Source organism: Schistocerca americana, unplaced genomic scaffold (genome assembly GCF_021461395.2).
Source record: "Schistocerca americana isolate TAMUIC-IGC-003095 unplaced genomic scaffold, iqSchAmer2.1 HiC_scaffold_116, whole genome shotgun sequence".
NCBI classification, from domain to species: Eukaryota; Metazoa; Arthropoda; class Insecta; order Orthoptera; family Acrididae; genus Schistocerca; species Schistocerca americana.
Window position 1 is genome coordinate 543056 of NW_025725220.1, and position 16445 is coordinate 559500.

Sequence of the window (16445 nt, forward strand, 5' to 3'; positions counted from 1 at the left end):
AGCGTCTGCAGCATCTTCTCCACAGAATGCTACGGCGCTTGACGGCAGTCCCACTTTCCCTTGAGACATCTGCTCGGGAAGCAGCGTGAAGGTACCGCTGGCCCGAGCATCGGTGGTTCAGTGGTAGAATGCTCGCCTGCCACGCGGGCGGCCCGGGTTCGATTCCCGGCCGATGCATCATTTTGTTTTTTCTCCGGTAGGGGTGCTGCGTGTCTTTCGCACTCGAACTGCGTGAGCCATGAGAATGAACCGCGGGATTCCGTGTGGAAAGAACCAATCATGCAGCGCGGACGACTGCTCGTTTGGACTCCTGCGTGCTATTGTACATACTGGCGTCGGCCTAGCATCGCAAGTTGCCTGCCGCGCCGTGAATGCACGTGTAGCAACAGAAAAAATGAGCCAGGGAGTGCAGACTCTCTACCACTTGTATTCGGTACTTACCAAGATTCCAGAAGGTCTAACGATCGCCTGCCTCGGTAGCGCAGTAGGCAGCGCGTAAGTCTCATAATCTTAAGGTCGTGAGTTCGATCCTCACCCGGGGCATCTAATTTTCTGTGACTGAAGGTGGTGCTGTTGCTAGGGCGCCAACTTATTTCTTGTTTGTTATCCACAACGTTTCAACGCTTCAGCGGGAAAATGTTTACTTCCTGTTATTGCTACATACAGCTTCCCTATTCCTCTTCTCCCAGCAGAGCATGAAGCCAAAAGCATTGCTCTGCGACGTTTGAGGTGCGCGCCTTGCCAGTCAGTATGTGCAAAGATGCTCGCAAAGAGAGCGACAATGCGACAAGCGACCGTACGAACGGTCGAATGAAACGGCCGCATCCGGTGTGGTCTAGTGGCTGGGATACCTGGCTTTCACCCAGGAGGCCCGGGTTCGATTCCCGGTACCGGAACGGAATTTTTTCCACACGAATCGTGACAAGTTTGAGCTGTCCGAGCGGCCGTTTCCCGTCCTGCTCGCAATATAGCTACTGTTTCGTGACCGTCAGCAGAATATAGACTAGGGAAGCAGACACACGACGACCATAGGAATGGTGTATGGCTTCATGCCACCTGATTCCAGCGTAGGGCTGAGCAACTGCATCTGCCGAGGCCCGTTAGCTCAGTTGGTTAGAGCGTCGTGCTAATAACGCGAAGGTCGTGGGTTCGATCCCCCCACGGGCCACTTCTCTTTTACTACTGCGAAAAGGCAGCGCCGATTTCAGCTGGCGAGTGTGATGACCAAATGATCATCACCCTGCGTGGAAGTTGACAGAGGATCCGAACCCGACTCGTCGGGAAGCACTACAGCATTCACTCGGCAATGGCCATAATATCTTGAATACACTGGTTACAGAAAATGAAAGAAAATGTCCGATTGCCGATGCGTAACAACTTTGGCCCTTGTCAGTACTTGGGCGGGTGAGCGCATGGGAACACAGGGCACTATTGGCAGTTTTACTTCCTATTTTTGTTTCTCCTTTGTTTTCGGAGCTACAGCCCGATTCGGCCAGGGAGACGCCACCGTGAAATGAAGGGGGCGTGCTGTGTGTCCATCGCCTCGCCTCTCCTTACCTCTCTCAGTCGTTTCTCGTGCTTGTCGTTTTGATATAGGCCGATTTGAGAGCGTCAGCTCTCGCGTCAGCTGAGCAAAGTCGAGACAAGTCGAGACACACTAAGGGCTGGTATGCAGCGAGTAAGAGGGCGAAAAAACAATAGTTTAAGAGCGCGTGGCAAAAGTACTCATACGCGAAATTAAAAGCCTGCTGCGGTGGCCGGGAATCGAACCCGGATCAACTGCTTGGAAGGCAACTATGCTGACCACTACACCACCACCGCACAAGCGAGCGCCCCGCCACCGCGCTGAGTCGGCTTCCCGCCTGTCGGCAGCGGCCGAAGGTGATCGTACCCGGCAGGCGCATTTCGAGGCAGGCTAGGGGAGCACATCCAGACGCATTCGGACAGCGTATCCGCGCACATTTCGCATCCTTTGGCAAGAGTCGGCGCCGGCGACGCAAGAGTACGCAGAGGACCGCGTTCTGGCGGCATCTTTAAGCAGTGCAGTGCAGGATTCAGCGTCTGCAGCATCTTCTCCACAGAATGCTACGGCGCTTGACGGCAGTCCCACTTTCCCTTGAGACATCTGCTCGGGAAGCAGCGTGAAGGTACCGCTGGCCCGAGCATCGGTGGTTCAGTGGTAGAATGCTCGCCTGCCACGCGGGCGGCCCGGGTTCGATTCCCGGCCGATGCATCATTTTGTTTTTTCTCCGGTAGGGGTGCTGCGTGTCTTTCGCACTCGAACTGCGTGAGCCATGAGAATGAACCGCGGGATTCCGTGTGGAAAGAACCAATCATGCAGCGCGGACGACTGCTCGTTTGGACTCCTGCGTGCTATTGTACATACTGGCGTCGGCCTAGCATCGCAAGTTGCCTGCCGCGCCGTGAATGCACGTGTAGCAACAGAAAAAATGAGCCAGGGAGTGCAGACTCTCTACCACTTGTATTCGGTACTTACCAAGATTCCAGAAGGTCTAACGATCGCCTGCCTCGGTAGCGCAGTAGGCAGCGCGTAAGTCTCATAATCTTAAGGTCGTGAGTTCGATCCTCACCCGGGGCATCTAATTTTCTGTGACTGAAGGTGGTGCTGTTGCTAGGGCGCCAACTTATTTCTTGTTTGTTATCCACAACGTTTCAACGCTTCAGCGGGAAAATGTTTACTTCCTGTTATTGCTACATACAGCTTCCCTATTCCTCTTCTCCCAGCAGAGCATGAAGCCAAAAGCATTGCTCTGCGACGTTTGAGGTGCGCGCCTTGCCAGTCAGTATGTGCAAAGATGCTCGCAAAGAGAGCGACAATGCGACAAGCGACCGTACGAACGGTCGAATGAAACGGCCGCATCCGGTGTGGTCTAGTGGCTAGGATACCTGGCTTTCACCCAGGAGGCCCGGGTTCGATTCCCGGTACCGGAACGGAATTTTTTCCACACTAATCGTGACAAGTTTGAGCTGTCCGAGCGGCCGTTTCCCGTCCTGCTCGCAATATAGCTACTGTTTCGTGACCGTCAGCAGAATATAGACTAGGGAAGCAGACACACGACGACCATAGGAATGGTGTATGGCTTCATGCCACCTGATTCCAGCGTAGGGCTGAGCAGCTGCATCTGCCGAGGCCCGTTAGCTCAGTTGGTTAGAGCGTCGTGCTAATAACGCGAAGGTCGTGGGTTCGATCCCCCCACGGGCCACTTCTCTTTTACTACTGCGAAAAGGCAGCGCCGATTTCAGCTGGCGAGTGTGATGACCAAATGATCATCACCCTGCGTGGAAGTTGACAGAGGATCCGAACCCGACTCGTCGGGAAGCACTACAGCATTCACTCGGCAATGGCCATAATATCTTGAATACACTGGTTAGAGAAAATGAAAGAAAATGTCCGATTGCCGATGCGTAACAACTTTGGCCCTTGTCAGTACTTGGGCGGGTGAGCGCATGGGAACACAGGGCACTATTGGCAGTTTTACTTCCTATTTTTGTTTCTCCTTTGTTTTCGGAGCTACAGCCCGATTCGGCCAGGGAGACGCCACCGTGAAATGAAGGGGGCGTGCTGTGTGTCCATCGCCTCGCCTCTCCTTACCTCTCTCAGTCGTTTCTCGTGCTTGTCGTTTTGATATAGGCCGATTTGAGAGCGTCAGCTCTCGCGTCAGCTGAGCAAAGTCGAGACAAGTCGAGACACACTAAGGGCTGGTATGCAGCGAGTAAGAGGGCGAAAAAACAATAGTTTAAGAGCGCGTGGCAAAAGTACTCATACGCGAAATTAAAAGCCTGCTGCGGTGGCCGGGAATCGAACCCGGATCAACTGCTTGGAAGGCAACTATGCTGACCACTACACCACCACCGCACAAGCGAGCGCCCCGCCACCGCGCTGAGTCGGCTTCCCGCCTGTCGGCAGCGGCCGAAGGTGATCGTACCCGGCAGGCGCATTTCGAGGCAGGCTAGGGGAGCACATCCAGACGCATTCGGACAGCGTATCCGCGCACATTTCGCATCCTTTGGCAAGAGTCGGCGCCGGCGACGCAAGAGTACGCAGAGGACCGCGTTCTGGCGGCATCTTTAAGCAGTGCAGTGCAGGATTCAGCGTCTGCAGCATCTTCTCCACAGAATGCTACGGCGCTTGACGGCAGTCCCACTTTCCCTTGAGACATCTGCTCGGGAAGCAGCGTGAAGGTACCGCTGGCCCGAGCATCGGTGGTTCAGTGGTAGAATGCTCGCCTGCCACGCGGGCGGCCCGGGTTCGATTCCCGGCCGATGCATCATTTTGTTTTTTCTCCGGTAGGGGTGCTGCGTGTCTTTCGCACTCGAACTGCGTGAGCCATGAGAATGAACCGCGGGATTCCGTGTGGAAAGAACCAATCATGCAGCGCGGACGACTGCTCGTTTGGACTCCTGCGTGCTATTGTACATACTGGCGTCGGCCTAGCATCGCAAGTTGCCTGCCGCGCCGTGAATGCACGTGTAGCAACAGAAAAAATGAGCCAGGGAGTGCAGACTCTCTACCACTTGTATTCGGTACTTACCAAGATTCCAGAAGGTCTAACGATCGCCTGCCTCGGTAGCGCAGTAGGCAGCGCGTAAGTCTCATAATCTTAAGGTCGTGAGTTCGATCCTCACCCGGGGCATCTAATTTTCTGTGACTGAAGGTGGTGCTGTTGCTAGGGCGCCAACTTATTTCTTGTTTGTTATCCACAACGTTTCAACGCTTCAGCGGGAAAATGTTTACTTCCTGTTATTGCTACATACAGCTTCCCTATTCCTCTTCTCCCAGCAGAGCATGAAGCCAAAAGCATTGCTCTGCGACGTTTGAGGTGCGCGCCTTGCCAGTCAGTATGTGCAAAGATGCTCGCAAAGAGAGCGACAATGCGACAAGCGACCGTACGAACGGTCGAATGAAACGGCCGCATCCGGTGTGGTCTAGTGGCTGGGATACCTGGCTTTCACCCAGGAGGCCCGGGTTCGATTCCCGGTACCGGAACGGAATTTTTTCCACACGAATCGTGACAAGTTTGAGCTGTCCGAGCGGCCGTTTCCCGTCCTGCTCGCAATATAGCTACTGTTTCGTGACCGTCAGCAGAATATAGACTAGGGAAGCAGACACACGACGACCATAGGAATGGTGTATGGCTTCATGCCACCTGATTCCAGCGTAGGGCTGAGCAACTGCATCTGCCGAGGCCCGTTAGCTCAGTTGGTTAGAGCGTCGTGCTAATAACGCGAAGGTCGTGGGTTCGATCCCCCCACGGGCCACTTCTCTTTTACTACTGCGAAAAGGCAGCGCCGATTTCAGCTGGCGAGTGTGATGACCAAATGATCATCACCCTGCGTGGAAGTTGACAGAGGATCCGAACCCGACTCGTCGGGAAGCACTACAGCATTCACTCGGCAATGGCCATAATATCTTGAATACACTGGTTACAGAAAATGAAAGAAAATGTCCGATTGCCGATGCGTAACAACTTTGGCCCTTGTCAGTACTTGGGCGGGTGAGCGCATGGGAACACAGGGCACTATTGGCAGTTTTACTTCCTATTTTTGTTTCTCCTTTGTTTTCGGAGCTACAGCCCGATTCGGCCAGGGAGACGCCACCGTGAAATGAAGGGGGCGTGCTGTGTGTCCATCGCCTCGCCTCTCCTTACCTCTCTCAGTCGTTTCTCGTGCTTGTCGTTTTGATATAGGCCGATTTGAGAGCGTCAGCTCTCGCGTCAGCTGAGCAAAGTCGAGACAAGTCGAGACACACTAAGGGCTGGTATGCAGCGAGTAAGAGGGCGAAAAAACAATAGTTTAAGAGCGCGTGGCAAAAGTACTCATACGCGAAATTAAAAGCCTGCTGCGGTGGCCGGGAATCGAACCCGGATCAACTGCTTGGAAGGCAACTATGCTGACCACTACACCACCACCGCACAAGCGAGCGCCCCGCCACCGCGCTGAGTCGGCTTCCCGCCTGTCGGCAGCGGCCGAAGGTGATCGTACCCGGCAGGCGCATTTCGAGGCAGGCTAGGGGAGCACATCCAGACGCATTCGGACAGCGTATCCGCGCACATTTCGCATCCTTTGGCAAGAGTCGGCGCCGGCGACGCAAGAGTACGCAGAGGACCGCGTTCTGGCGGCATCTTTAAGCAGTGCAGTGCAGGATTCAGCGTCTGCAGCATCTTCTCCACAGAATGCTACGGCGCTTGACGGCAGTCCCACTTTCCCTTGAGACATCTGCTCGGGAAGCAGCGTGAAGGTACCGCTGGCCCGAGCATCGGTGGTTCAGTGGTAGAATGCTCGCCTGCCACGCGGGCGGCCCGGGTTCGATTCCCGGCCGATGCATCATTTTGTTTTTTCTCCGGTAGGGGTGCTGCGTGTCTTTCGCACTCGAACTGCGTGAGCCATGAGAATGAACCGCGGGATTCCGTGTGGAAAGAACCAATCATGCAGCGCGGACGACTGCTCGTTTGGACTCCTGCGTGCTATTGTACATACTGGCGTCGGCCTAGCATCGCAAGTTGCCTGCCGCGCCGTGAATGCACGTGTAGCAACAGAAAAAATGAGCCAGGGAGTGCAGACTCTCTACCACTTGTATTCGGTACTTACCAAGATTCCAGAAGGTCTAACGATCGCCTGCCTCGGTAGCGCAGTAGGCAGCGCGTAAGTCTCATAATCTTAAGGTCGTGAGTTCGATCCTCACCCGGGGCATCTAATTTTCTGTGACTGAAGGTGGTGCTGTTGCTAGGGCGCCAACTTATTTCTTGTTTGTTATCCACAACGTTTCAACGCTTCAGCGGGAAAATGTTTACTTCCTGTTATTGCTACATACAGCTTCCCTATTCCTCTTCTCCCAGCAGAGCATGAAGCCAAAAGCATTGCTCTGCGACGTTTGAGGTGCGCGCCTTGCCAGTCAGTATGTGCAAAGATGCTCGCAAAGAGAGCGACAATGCGACAAGCGACCGTACGAACGGTCGAATGAAACGGCCGCATCCGGTGTGGTCTAGTGGCTAGGATACCTGGCTTTCACCCAGGAGGCCCGGGTTCGATTCCCGGTACCGGAACGGAATTTTTTCCACACTAATCGTGACAAGTTTGAGCTGTCCGAGCGGCCGTTTCCCGTCCTGCTCGCAATATAGCTACTGTTTCGTGACCGTCAGCAGAATATAGACTAGGGAAGCAGACACACGACGACCATAGGAATGGTGTATGGCTTCATGCCACCTGATTCCAGCGTAGGGCTGAGCAGCTGCATCTGCCGAGGCCCGTTAGCTCAGTTGGTTAGAGCGTCGTGCTAATAACGCGAAGGTCGTGGGTTCGATCCCCCCACGGGCCACTTCTCTTTTACTACTGCGAAAAGGCAGCGCCGATTTCAGCTGGCGAGTGTGATGACCAAATGATCATCACCCTGCGTGGAAGTTGACAGAGGATCCGAACCCGACTCGTCGGGAAGCACTACAGCATTCACTCGGCAATGGCCATAATATCTTGAATACACTGGTTAGAGAAAATGAAAGAAAATGTCCGATTGCCGATGCGTAACAACTTTGGCCCTTGTCAGTACTTGGGCGGGTGAGCGCATGGGAACACAGGGCACTATTGGCAGTTTTACTTCCTATTTTTGTTTCTCCTTTGTTTTCGGAGCTACAGCCCGATTCGGCCAGGGAGACGCCACCGTGAAATGAAGGGGGCGTGCTGTGTGTCCATCGCCTCGCCTCTCCTTACCTCTCTCAGTCGTTTCTCGTGCTTGTCGTTTTGATATAGGCCGATTTGAGAGCGTCAGCTCTCGCGTCAGCTGAGCAAAGTCGAGACAAGTCGAGACACACTAAGGGCTGGTATGCAGCGAGTAAGAGGGCGAAAAAACAATAGTTTAAGAGCGCGTGGCAAAAGTACTCATACGCGAAATTAAAAGCCTGCTGCGGTGGCCGGGAATCGAACCCGGATCAACTGCTTGGAAGGCAACTATGCTGACCACTACACCACCACCGCACAAGCGAGCGCCCCGCCACCGCGCTGAGTCGGCTTCCCGCCTGTCGGCAGCGGCCGAAGGTGATCGTACCCGGCAGGCGCATTTCGAGGCAGGCTAGGGGAGCACATCCAGACGCATTCGGACAGCGTATCCGCGCACATTTCGCATCCTTTGGCAAGAGTCGGCGCCGGCGACGCAAGAGTACGCAGAGGACCGCGTTCTGGCGGCATCTTTAAGCAGTGCAGTGCAGGATTCAGCGTCTGCAGCATCTTCTCCACAGAATGCTACGGCGCTTGACGGCAGTCCCACTTTCCCTTGAGACATCTGCTCGGGAAGCAGCGTGAAGGTACCGCTGGCCCGAGCATCGGTGGTTCAGTGGTAGAATGCTCGCCTGCCACGCGGGCGGCCCGGGTTCGATTCCCGGCCGATGCATCATTTTGTTTTTTCTCCGGTAGGGGTGCTGCGTGTCTTTCGCACTCGAACTGCGTGAGCCATGAGAATGAACCGCGGGATTCCGTGTGGAAAGAACCAATCATGCAGCGCGGACGACTGCTCGTTTGGACTCCTGCGTGCTATTGTACATACTGGCGTCGGCCTAGCATCGCAAGTTGCCTGCCGCGCCGTGAATGCACGTGTAGCAACAGAAAAAATGAGCCAGGGAGTGCAGACTCTCTACCACTTGTATTCGGTACTTACCAAGATTCCAGAAGGTCTAACGATCGCCTGCCTCGGTAGCGCAGTAGGCAGCGCGTAAGTCTCATAATCTTAAGGTCGTGAGTTCGATCCTCACCCGGGGCATCTAATTTTCTGTGACTGAAGGTGGTGCTGTTGCTAGGGCGCCAACTTATTTCTTGTTTGTTATCCACAACGTTTCAACGCTTCAGCGGGAAAATGTTTACTTCCTGTTATTGCTACATACAGCTTCCCTATTCCTCTTCTCCCAGCAGAGCATGAAGCCAAAAGCATTGCTCTGCGACGTTTGAGGTGCGCGCCTTGCCAGTCAGTATGTGCAAAGATGCTCGCAAAGAGAGCGACAATGCGACAAGCGACCGTACGAACGGTCGAATGAAACGGCCGCATCCGGTGTGGTCTAGTGGCTAGGATACCTGGCTTTCACCCAGGAGGCCCGGGTTCGATTCCCGGTACCGGAACGGAATTTTTTCCACACTAATCGTGACAAGTTTGAGCTGTCCGAGCGGCCGTTTCCCGTCCTGCTCGCAATATAGCTACTGTTTCGTGACCGTCAGCAGAATATAGACTAGGGAAGCAGACACACGACGACCATAGGAATGGTGTATGGCTTCATGCCACCTGATTCCAGCGTAGGGCTGAGCAGCTGCATCTGCCGAGGCCCGTTAGCTCAGTTGGTTAGAGCGTCGTGCTAATAACGCGAAGGTCGTGGGTTCGATCCCCCCACGGGCCACTTCTCTTTTACTACTGCGAAAAGGCAGCGCCGATTTCAGCTGGCGAGTGTGATGACCAAATGATCATCACCCTGCGTGGAAGTTGACAGAGGATCCGAACCCGACTCGTCGGGAAGCACTACAGCATTCACTCGGCAATGGCCATAATATCTTGAATACACTGGTTAGAGAAAATGAAAGAAAATGTCCGATTGCCGATGCGTAACAACTTTGGCCCTTGTCAGTACTTGGGCGGGTGAGCGCATGGGAACACAGGGCACTATTGGCAGTTTTACTTCCTATTTTTGTTTCTCCTTTGTTTTCGGAGCTACAGCCCGATTCGGCCAGGGAGACGCCACCGTGAAATGAAGGGGGCGTGCTGTGTGTCCATCGCCTCGCCTCTCCTTACCTCTCTCAGTCGTTTCTCGTGCTTGTCGTTTTGATATAGGCCGATTTGAGAGCGTCAGCTCTCGCGTCAGCTGAGCAAAGTCGAGACAAGTCGAGACACACTAAGGGCTGGTATGCAGCGAGTAAGAGGGCGAAAAAACAATAGTTTAAGAGCGCGTGGCAAAAGTACTCATACGCGAAATTAAAAGCCTGCTGCGGTGGCCGGGAATCGAACCCGGATCAACTGCTTGGAAGGCAACTATGCTGACCACTACACCACCACCGCACAAGCGAGCGCCCCGCCACCGCGCTGAGTCGGCTTCCCGCCTGTCGGCAGCGGCCGAAGGTGATCGTACCCGGCAGGCGCATTTCGAGGCAGGCTAGGGGAGCACATCCAGACGCATTCGGACAGCGTATCCGCGCACATTTCGCATCCTTTGGCAAGAGTCGGCGCCGGCGACGCAAGAGTACGCAGAGGACCGCGTTCTGGCGGCATCTTTAAGCAGTGCAGTGCAGGATTCAGCGTCTGCAGCATCTTCTCCACAGAATGCTACGGCGCTTGACGGCAGTCCCACTTTCCCTTGAGACATCTGCTCGGGAAGCAGCGTGAAGGTACCGCTGGCCCGAGCATCGGTGGTTCAGTGGTAGAATGCTCGCCTGCCACGCGGGCGGCCCGGGTTCGATTCCCGGCCGATGCATCATTTTGTTTTTTCTCCGGTAGGGGTGCTGCGTGTCTTTCGCACTCGAACTGCGTGAGCCATGAGAATGAACCGCGGGATTCCGTGTGGAAAGAACCAATCATGCAGCGCGGACGACTGCTCGTTTGGACTCCTGCGTGCTATTGTACATACTGGCGTCGGCCTAGCATCGCAAGTTGCCTGCCGCGCCGTGAATGCACGTGTAGCAACAGAAAAAATGAGCCAGGGAGTGCAGACTCTCTACCACTTGTATTCGGTACTTACCAAGATTCCAGAAGGTCTAACGATCGCCTGCCTCGGTAGCGCAGTAGGCAGCGCGTAAGTCTCATAATCTTAAGGTCGTGAGTTCGATCCTCACCCGGGGCATCTAATTTTCTGTGACTGAAGGTGGTGCTGTTGCTAGGGCGCCAACTTATTTCTTGTTTGTTATCCACAACGTTTCAACGCTTCAGCGGGAAAATGTTTACTTCCTGTTATTGCTACATACAGCTTCCCTATTCCTCTTCTCCCAGCAGAGCATGAAGCCAAAAGCATTGCTCTGCGACGTTTGAGGTGCGCGCCTTGCCAGTCAGTATGTGCAAAGATGCTCGCAAAGAGAGCGACAATGCGACAAGCGACCGTACGAACGGTCGAATGAAACGGCCGCATCCGGTGTGGTCTAGTGGCTAGGATACCTGGCTTTCACCCAGGAGGCCCGGGTTCGATTCCCGGTACCGGAACGGAATTTTTTCCACACTAATCGTGACAAGTTTGAGCTGTCCGAGCGGCCGTTTCCCGTCCTGCTCGCAATATAGCTACTGTTTCGTGACCGTCAGCAGAATATAGACTAGGGAAGCAGACACACGACGACCATAGGAATGGTGTATGGCTTCATGCCACCTGATTCCAGCGTAGGGCTGAGCAGCTGCATCTGCCGAGGCCCGTTAGCTCAGTTGGTTAGAGCGTCGTGCTAATAACGCGAAGGTCGTGGGTTCGATCCCCCCACGGGCCACTTCTCTTTTACTACTGCGAAAAGGCAGCGCCGATTTCAGCTGGCGAGTGTGATGACCAAATGATCATCACCCTGCGTGGAAGTTGACAGAGGATCCGAACCCGACTCGTCGGGAAGCACTACAGCATTCACTCGGCAATGGCCATAATATCTTGAATACACTGGTTAGAGAAAATGAAAGAAAATGTCCGATTGCCGATGCGTAACAACTTTGGCCCTTGTCAGTACTTGGGCGGGTGAGCGCATGGGAACACAGGGCACTATTGGCAGTTTTACTTCCTATTTTTGTTTCTCCTTTGTTTTCGGAGCTACAGCCCGATTCGGCCAGGGAGACGCCACCGTGAAATGACGGGGGCGTGCTGTGTGTCCATCGCCTCGCCTCTCCTTACCTCTCTCAGTCGTTTCTCGTGCTTGTCGTTTTGATATAGGCCGATTTGAGAGCGTCAGCTCTCGCGTCAGCTGAGCAAAGTCGAGACAAGTCGAGACACACTAAGGGCTGGTATGCAGCGAGTAAGAGGGCGAAAAAACAATAGTTTAAGAGCGCGTGGCAAAAGTACTCATACGCGAAATTAAAAGCCTGCTGCGGTGGCCGGGAATCGAACCCGGATCAACTGCTTGGAAGGCAACTATGCTGACCACTACACCACCACCGCACAAGCGAGCGCCCCGCCACCGCGCTGAGTCGGCTTCCCGCCTGTCGGCAGCGGCCGAAGGTGATCGTACCCGGCAGGCGCATTTCGAGGCAGGCTAGGGGAGCACATCCAGACGCATTCGGACAGCGTATCCGCGCACATTTCGCATCCTTTGGCAAGAGTCGGCGCCGGCGACGCAAGAGTACGCAGAGGACCGCGTTCTGGCGGCATCTTTAAGCAGTGCAGTGCAGGATTCAGCGTCTGCAGCATCTTCTCCACAGAATGCTACGGCGCTTGACGGCAGTCCCACTTTCCCTTGAGACATCTGCTCGGGAAGCAGCGTGAAGGTACCGCTGGCCCGAGCATCGGTGGTTCAGTGGTAGAATGCTCGCCTGCCACGCGGGCGGCCCGGGTTCGATTCCCGGCCGATGCATCATTTTGTTTTTTCTCCGGTAGGGGTGCTGCGTGTCTTTCGCACTCGAACTGCGTGAGCCATGAGAATGAACCGCGGGATTCCGTGTGGAAAGAACCAATCATGCAGCGCGGACGACTGCTCGTTTGGACTCCTGCGTGCTATTGTACATACTGGCGTCGGCCTAGCATCGCAAGTTGCCTGCCGCGCCGTGAATGCACGTGTAGCAACAGAAAAAATGAGCCAGGGAGTGCAGACTCTCTACCACTTGTATTCGGTACTTACCAAGATTCCAGAAGGTCTAACGATCGCCTGCCTCGGTAGCGCAGTAGGCAGCGCGTAAGTCTCATAATCTTAAGGTCGTGAGTTCGATCCTCACCCGGGGCATCTAATTTTCTGTGACTGAAGGTGGTGCTGTTGCTAGGGCGCCAACTTATTTCTTGTTTGTTATCCACAACGTTTCAACGCTTCAGCGGGAAAATGTTTACTTCCTGTTATTGCTACATACAGCTTCCCTATTCCTCTTCTCCCAGCAGAGCATGAAGCCAAAAGCATTGCTCTGCGACGTTTGAGGTGCGCGCCTTGCCAGTCAGTATGTGCAAAGATGCTCGCAAAGAGAGCGACAATGCGACAAGCGACCGTACGAACGGTCGAATGAAACGGCCGCATCCGGTGTGGTCTAGTGGCTAGGATACCTGGCTTTCACCCAGGAGGCCCGGGTTCGATTCCCGGTACCGGAACGGAATTTTTTCCACACTAATCGTGACAAGTTTGAGCTGTCCGAGCGGCCGTTTCCCGTCCTGCTCGCAATATAGCTACTGTTTCGTGACCGTCAGCAGAATATAGACTAGGGAAGCAGACACACGACGACCATAGGAATGGTGTATGGCTTCATGCCACCTGATTCCAGCGTAGGGCTGAGCAGCTGCATCTGCCGAGGCCCGTTAGCTCAGTTGGTTAGAGCGTCGTGCTAATAACGCGAAGGTCGTGGGTTCGATCCCCCCACGGGCCACTTCTCTTTTACTACTGCGAAAAGGCAGCGCCGATTTCAGCTGGCGAGTGTGATGACCAAATGATCATCACCCTGCGTGGAAGTTGACAGAGGATCCGAACCCGACTCGTCGGGAAGCACTACAGCATTCACTCGGCAATGGCCATAATATCTTGAATACACTGGTTAGAGAAAATGAAAGAAAATGTCCGATTGCCGATGCGTAACAACTTTGGCCCTTGTCAGTACTTGGGCGGGTGAGCGCATGGGAACACAGGGCACTATTGGCAGTTTTACTTCCTATTTTTGTTTCTCCTTTGTTTTCGGAGCTACAGCCCGATTCGGCCAGGGAGACGCCACCGTGAAATGAAGGGGGCGTGCTGTGTGTCCATCGCCTCGCCTCTCCTTACCTCTCTCAGTCGTTTCTCGTGCTTGTCGTTTTGATATAGGCCGATTTGAGAGCGTCAGCTCTCGCGTCAGCTGAGCAAAGTCGAGACAAGTCGAGACACACTAAGGGCTGGTATGCAGCGAGTAAGAGGGCGAAAAAACAATAGTTTAAGAGCGCGTGGCAAAAGTACTCATACGCGAAATTAAAAGCCTGCTGCGGTGGCCGGGAATCGAACCCGGATCAACTGCTTGGAAGGCAACTATGCTGACCACTACACCACCACCGCACAAGCGAGCGCCCCGCCACCGCGCTGAGTCGGCTTCCCGCCTGTCGGCAGCGGCCGAAGGTGATCGTACCCGGCAGGCGCATTTCGAGGCAGGCTAGGGGAGCACATCCAGACGCATTCGGACAGCGTATCCGCGCACATTTCGCATCCTTTGGCAAGAGTCGGCGCCGGCGACGCAAGAGTACGCAGAGGACCGCGTTCTGGCGGCATCTTTAAGCAGTGCAGTGCAGGATTCAGCGTCTGCAGCATCTTCTCCACAGAATGCTACGGCGCTTGACGGCAGTCCCACTTTCCCTTGAGACATCTGCTCGGGAAGCAGCGTGAAGGTACCGCTGGCCCGAGCATCGGTGGTTCAGTGGTAGAATGCTCGCCTGCCACGCGGGCGGCCCGGGTTCGATTCCCGGCCGATGCATCATTTTGTTTTTTCTCCGGTAGGGGTGCTGCGTGTCTTTCGCACTCGAACTGCGTGAGCCATGAGAATGAACCGCGGGATTCCGTGTGGAAAGAACCAATCATGCAGCGCGGACGACTGCTCGTTTGGACTCCTGCGTGCTATTGTACATACTGGCGTCGGCCTAGCATCGCAAGTTGCCTGCCGCGCCGTGAATGCACGTGTAGCAACAGAAAAAATGAGCCAGGGAGTGCAGACTCTCTACCACTTGTATTCGGTACTTACCAAGATTCCAGAAGGTCTAACGATCGCCTGCCTCGGTAGCGCAGTAGGCAGCGCGTAAGTCTCATAATCTTAAGGTCGTGAGTTCGATCCTCACCCGGGGCATCTAATTTTCTGTGACTGAAGGTGGTGCTGTTGCTAGGGCGCCAACTTATTTCTTGTTTGTTATCCACAACGTTTCAACGCTTCAGCGGGAAAATGTTTACTTCCTGTTATTGCTACATACAGCTTCCCTATTCCTCTTCTCCCAGCAGAGCATGAAGCCAAAAGCATTGCTCTGCGACGTTTGAGGTGCGCGCCTTGCCAGTCAGTATGTGCAAAGATGCTCGCAAAGAGAGCGACAATGCGACAAGCGACCGTACGAACGGTCGAATGAAACGGCCGCATCCGGTGTGGTCTAGTGGCTAGGATACCTGGCTTTCACCCAGGAGGCCCGGGTTCGATTCCCGGTACCGGAACGGAATTTTTTCCACACTAATCGTGACAAGTTTGAGCTGTCCGAGCGGCCGTTTCCCGTCCTGCTCGCAATATAGCTACTGTTTCGTGACCGTCAGCAGAATATAGACTAGGGAAGCAGACACACGACGACCATAGGAATGGTGTATGGCTTCATGCCACCTGATTCCAGCGTAGGGCTGAGCAGCTGCATCTGCCGAGGCCCGTTAGCTCAGTTGGTTAGAGCGTCGTGCTAATAACGCGAAGGTCGTGGGTTCGATCCCCCCACGGGCCACTTCTCTTTTACTACTGCGAAAAGGCAGCGCCGATTTCAGCTGGCGAGTGTGATGACCAAATGATCATCACCCTGCGTGGAAGTTGACAGAGGATCCGAACCCGACTCGTCGGGAAGCACTACAGCATTCACTCGGCAATGGCCATAATATCTTGAATACACTGGTTAGAGAAAATGAAAGAAAATGTCCGATTGCCGATGCGTAACAACTTTGGCCCTTGTCAGTACTTGGGCGGGTGAGCGCATGGGAACACAGGGCACTATTGGCAGTTTTACTTCCTATTTTTGTTTCTCCTTTGTTTTCGGAGCTACAGCCCGATTCGGCCAGGGAGACGCCACCGTGAAATGAAGGGGGCGTGCTGTGTGTCCATCGCCTCGCCTCTCCTTACCTCTCTCAGTCGTTTCTCGTGCTTGTCGTTTTGATATAGGCCGATTTGAGAGCGTCAGCTCTCGCGTCAGCTGAGCAAAGTCGAGACAAGTCGAGACACACTAAGGGCTGGTATGCAGCGAGTAAGAGGGCGAAAAAACAATAGTTTAAGAGCGCGTGGCAAAAGTACTCATACGCGAAATTAAAAGCCTGCTGCGGTGGCCGGGAATCGAACCCGGATCAACTGCTTGGAAGGCAACTATGCTGACCACTACACCACCACCGCACAAGCGAGCGCCCCGCCACCGCGCTGAGTCGGCTTCCCGCCTGTCGGCAGCGGCCGAAGGTGATCGTACCCGGCAGGCGCATTTCGAGGCAGGCTAGGGGAGCACATCCAGACGCATTCGGACAGCGTATCCGCGCACATTTCGCATCCTTTGGCAAGAGTCGGCGCCGGCGACGCAAGAGTACGCAGAGGACCGCGTTCTGGCGGCATCTTTAAGCAGTGCAGTGCAGGA

At 54.5% G+C, this 16445-nt stretch overlaps 40 non-coding genes across 40 annotated transcripts; 32 read left to right on the forward strand and 8 right to left on the reverse strand.

Annotated features, from left to right (window-relative positions):
* The first annotated feature begins 106 nt into the window (after positions 1-106).
* On the forward strand, positions 107-177 carry Trnag-gcc. Its single transcript has one exon. It is a non-coding gene; the product is annotated as a tRNA-Gly (tRNA).
* A 293-nt stretch (positions 178-470) lies between these two features.
* Positions 471-543, forward strand: Trnam-cau. The gene has a single exon. It is a non-coding gene; the product is annotated as a tRNA-Met (tRNA).
* Positions 544-824: 281 nt separating this feature from the next.
* Trnae-uuc lies at positions 825-896 on the forward strand. The gene has a single exon. It is a non-coding gene; the product is annotated as a tRNA-Glu (tRNA).
* Positions 897-1094: 198 nt separating this feature from the next.
* Positions 1095-1168, forward strand: Trnai-aau. The gene has a single exon. It is a non-coding gene; the product is annotated as a tRNA-Ile (tRNA).
* A 581-nt stretch (positions 1169-1749) lies between these two features.
* Positions 1750-1821, reverse strand: Trnag-ucc. The gene has a single exon. It is a non-coding gene; the product is annotated as a tRNA-Gly (tRNA).
* A 341-nt stretch (positions 1822-2162) lies between these two features.
* Positions 2163-2233, forward strand: Trnag-gcc. Its single transcript has one exon. It is a non-coding gene; the product is annotated as a tRNA-Gly (tRNA).
* Positions 2234-2526: 293 nt separating this feature from the next.
* On the forward strand, positions 2527-2599 carry Trnam-cau. The gene has a single exon. It is a non-coding gene; the product is annotated as a tRNA-Met (tRNA).
* Positions 2600-2880: 281 nt separating this feature from the next.
* On the forward strand, positions 2881-2952 carry Trnae-uuc. The gene has a single exon. It is a non-coding gene; the product is annotated as a tRNA-Glu (tRNA).
* Positions 2953-3150: 198 nt separating this feature from the next.
* Trnai-aau lies at positions 3151-3224 on the forward strand. The gene has a single exon. It is a non-coding gene; the product is annotated as a tRNA-Ile (tRNA).
* Positions 3225-3805: 581 nt separating this feature from the next.
* Positions 3806-3877, reverse strand: Trnag-ucc. Its single transcript has one exon. It is a non-coding gene; the product is annotated as a tRNA-Gly (tRNA).
* A 341-nt stretch (positions 3878-4218) lies between these two features.
* Positions 4219-4289, forward strand: Trnag-gcc. Its single transcript has one exon. It is a non-coding gene; the product is annotated as a tRNA-Gly (tRNA).
* A 293-nt stretch (positions 4290-4582) lies between these two features.
* Trnam-cau lies at positions 4583-4655 on the forward strand. The gene has a single exon. It is a non-coding gene; the product is annotated as a tRNA-Met (tRNA).
* A 281-nt stretch (positions 4656-4936) lies between these two features.
* Positions 4937-5008, forward strand: Trnae-uuc. The gene has a single exon. It is a non-coding gene; the product is annotated as a tRNA-Glu (tRNA).
* Positions 5009-5206: 198 nt separating this feature from the next.
* On the forward strand, positions 5207-5280 carry Trnai-aau. The gene has a single exon. It is a non-coding gene; the product is annotated as a tRNA-Ile (tRNA).
* Positions 5281-5861: 581 nt separating this feature from the next.
* Positions 5862-5933, reverse strand: Trnag-ucc. Its single transcript has one exon. It is a non-coding gene; the product is annotated as a tRNA-Gly (tRNA).
* A 341-nt stretch (positions 5934-6274) lies between these two features.
* On the forward strand, positions 6275-6345 carry Trnag-gcc. The gene has a single exon. It is a non-coding gene; the product is annotated as a tRNA-Gly (tRNA).
* A 293-nt stretch (positions 6346-6638) lies between these two features.
* Trnam-cau lies at positions 6639-6711 on the forward strand. The gene has a single exon. It is a non-coding gene; the product is annotated as a tRNA-Met (tRNA).
* Positions 6712-6992: 281 nt separating this feature from the next.
* On the forward strand, positions 6993-7064 carry Trnae-uuc. The gene has a single exon. It is a non-coding gene; the product is annotated as a tRNA-Glu (tRNA).
* Positions 7065-7262: 198 nt separating this feature from the next.
* Trnai-aau lies at positions 7263-7336 on the forward strand. Its single transcript has one exon. It is a non-coding gene; the product is annotated as a tRNA-Ile (tRNA).
* A 581-nt stretch (positions 7337-7917) lies between these two features.
* Positions 7918-7989, reverse strand: Trnag-ucc. Its single transcript has one exon. It is a non-coding gene; the product is annotated as a tRNA-Gly (tRNA).
* A 341-nt stretch (positions 7990-8330) lies between these two features.
* Trnag-gcc lies at positions 8331-8401 on the forward strand. The gene has a single exon. It is a non-coding gene; the product is annotated as a tRNA-Gly (tRNA).
* Positions 8402-8694: 293 nt separating this feature from the next.
* On the forward strand, positions 8695-8767 carry Trnam-cau. The gene has a single exon. It is a non-coding gene; the product is annotated as a tRNA-Met (tRNA).
* Positions 8768-9048: 281 nt separating this feature from the next.
* Trnae-uuc lies at positions 9049-9120 on the forward strand. The gene has a single exon. It is a non-coding gene; the product is annotated as a tRNA-Glu (tRNA).
* A 198-nt stretch (positions 9121-9318) lies between these two features.
* On the forward strand, positions 9319-9392 carry Trnai-aau. Its single transcript has one exon. It is a non-coding gene; the product is annotated as a tRNA-Ile (tRNA).
* Positions 9393-9973: 581 nt separating this feature from the next.
* On the reverse strand, positions 9974-10045 carry Trnag-ucc. Its single transcript has one exon. It is a non-coding gene; the product is annotated as a tRNA-Gly (tRNA).
* Positions 10046-10386: 341 nt separating this feature from the next.
* On the forward strand, positions 10387-10457 carry Trnag-gcc. The gene has a single exon. It is a non-coding gene; the product is annotated as a tRNA-Gly (tRNA).
* Positions 10458-10750: 293 nt separating this feature from the next.
* Trnam-cau lies at positions 10751-10823 on the forward strand. Its single transcript has one exon. It is a non-coding gene; the product is annotated as a tRNA-Met (tRNA).
* A 281-nt stretch (positions 10824-11104) lies between these two features.
* Positions 11105-11176, forward strand: Trnae-uuc. Its single transcript has one exon. It is a non-coding gene; the product is annotated as a tRNA-Glu (tRNA).
* A 198-nt stretch (positions 11177-11374) lies between these two features.
* On the forward strand, positions 11375-11448 carry Trnai-aau. The gene has a single exon. It is a non-coding gene; the product is annotated as a tRNA-Ile (tRNA).
* A 581-nt stretch (positions 11449-12029) lies between these two features.
* Trnag-ucc lies at positions 12030-12101 on the reverse strand. The gene has a single exon. It is a non-coding gene; the product is annotated as a tRNA-Gly (tRNA).
* Positions 12102-12442: 341 nt separating this feature from the next.
* Positions 12443-12513, forward strand: Trnag-gcc. The gene has a single exon. It is a non-coding gene; the product is annotated as a tRNA-Gly (tRNA).
* A 293-nt stretch (positions 12514-12806) lies between these two features.
* Trnam-cau lies at positions 12807-12879 on the forward strand. The gene has a single exon. It is a non-coding gene; the product is annotated as a tRNA-Met (tRNA).
* A 281-nt stretch (positions 12880-13160) lies between these two features.
* Trnae-uuc lies at positions 13161-13232 on the forward strand. Its single transcript has one exon. It is a non-coding gene; the product is annotated as a tRNA-Glu (tRNA).
* Positions 13233-13430: 198 nt separating this feature from the next.
* Trnai-aau lies at positions 13431-13504 on the forward strand. Its single transcript has one exon. It is a non-coding gene; the product is annotated as a tRNA-Ile (tRNA).
* Positions 13505-14085: 581 nt separating this feature from the next.
* On the reverse strand, positions 14086-14157 carry Trnag-ucc. The gene has a single exon. It is a non-coding gene; the product is annotated as a tRNA-Gly (tRNA).
* A 341-nt stretch (positions 14158-14498) lies between these two features.
* Positions 14499-14569, forward strand: Trnag-gcc. The gene has a single exon. It is a non-coding gene; the product is annotated as a tRNA-Gly (tRNA).
* A 293-nt stretch (positions 14570-14862) lies between these two features.
* Trnam-cau lies at positions 14863-14935 on the forward strand. The gene has a single exon. It is a non-coding gene; the product is annotated as a tRNA-Met (tRNA).
* Positions 14936-15216: 281 nt separating this feature from the next.
* Positions 15217-15288, forward strand: Trnae-uuc. Its single transcript has one exon. It is a non-coding gene; the product is annotated as a tRNA-Glu (tRNA).
* Positions 15289-15486: 198 nt separating this feature from the next.
* Positions 15487-15560, forward strand: Trnai-aau. Its single transcript has one exon. It is a non-coding gene; the product is annotated as a tRNA-Ile (tRNA).
* A 581-nt stretch (positions 15561-16141) lies between these two features.
* Trnag-ucc lies at positions 16142-16213 on the reverse strand. Its single transcript has one exon. It is a non-coding gene; the product is annotated as a tRNA-Gly (tRNA).
* Positions 16214-16445: the final 232 nt, after the last annotated feature.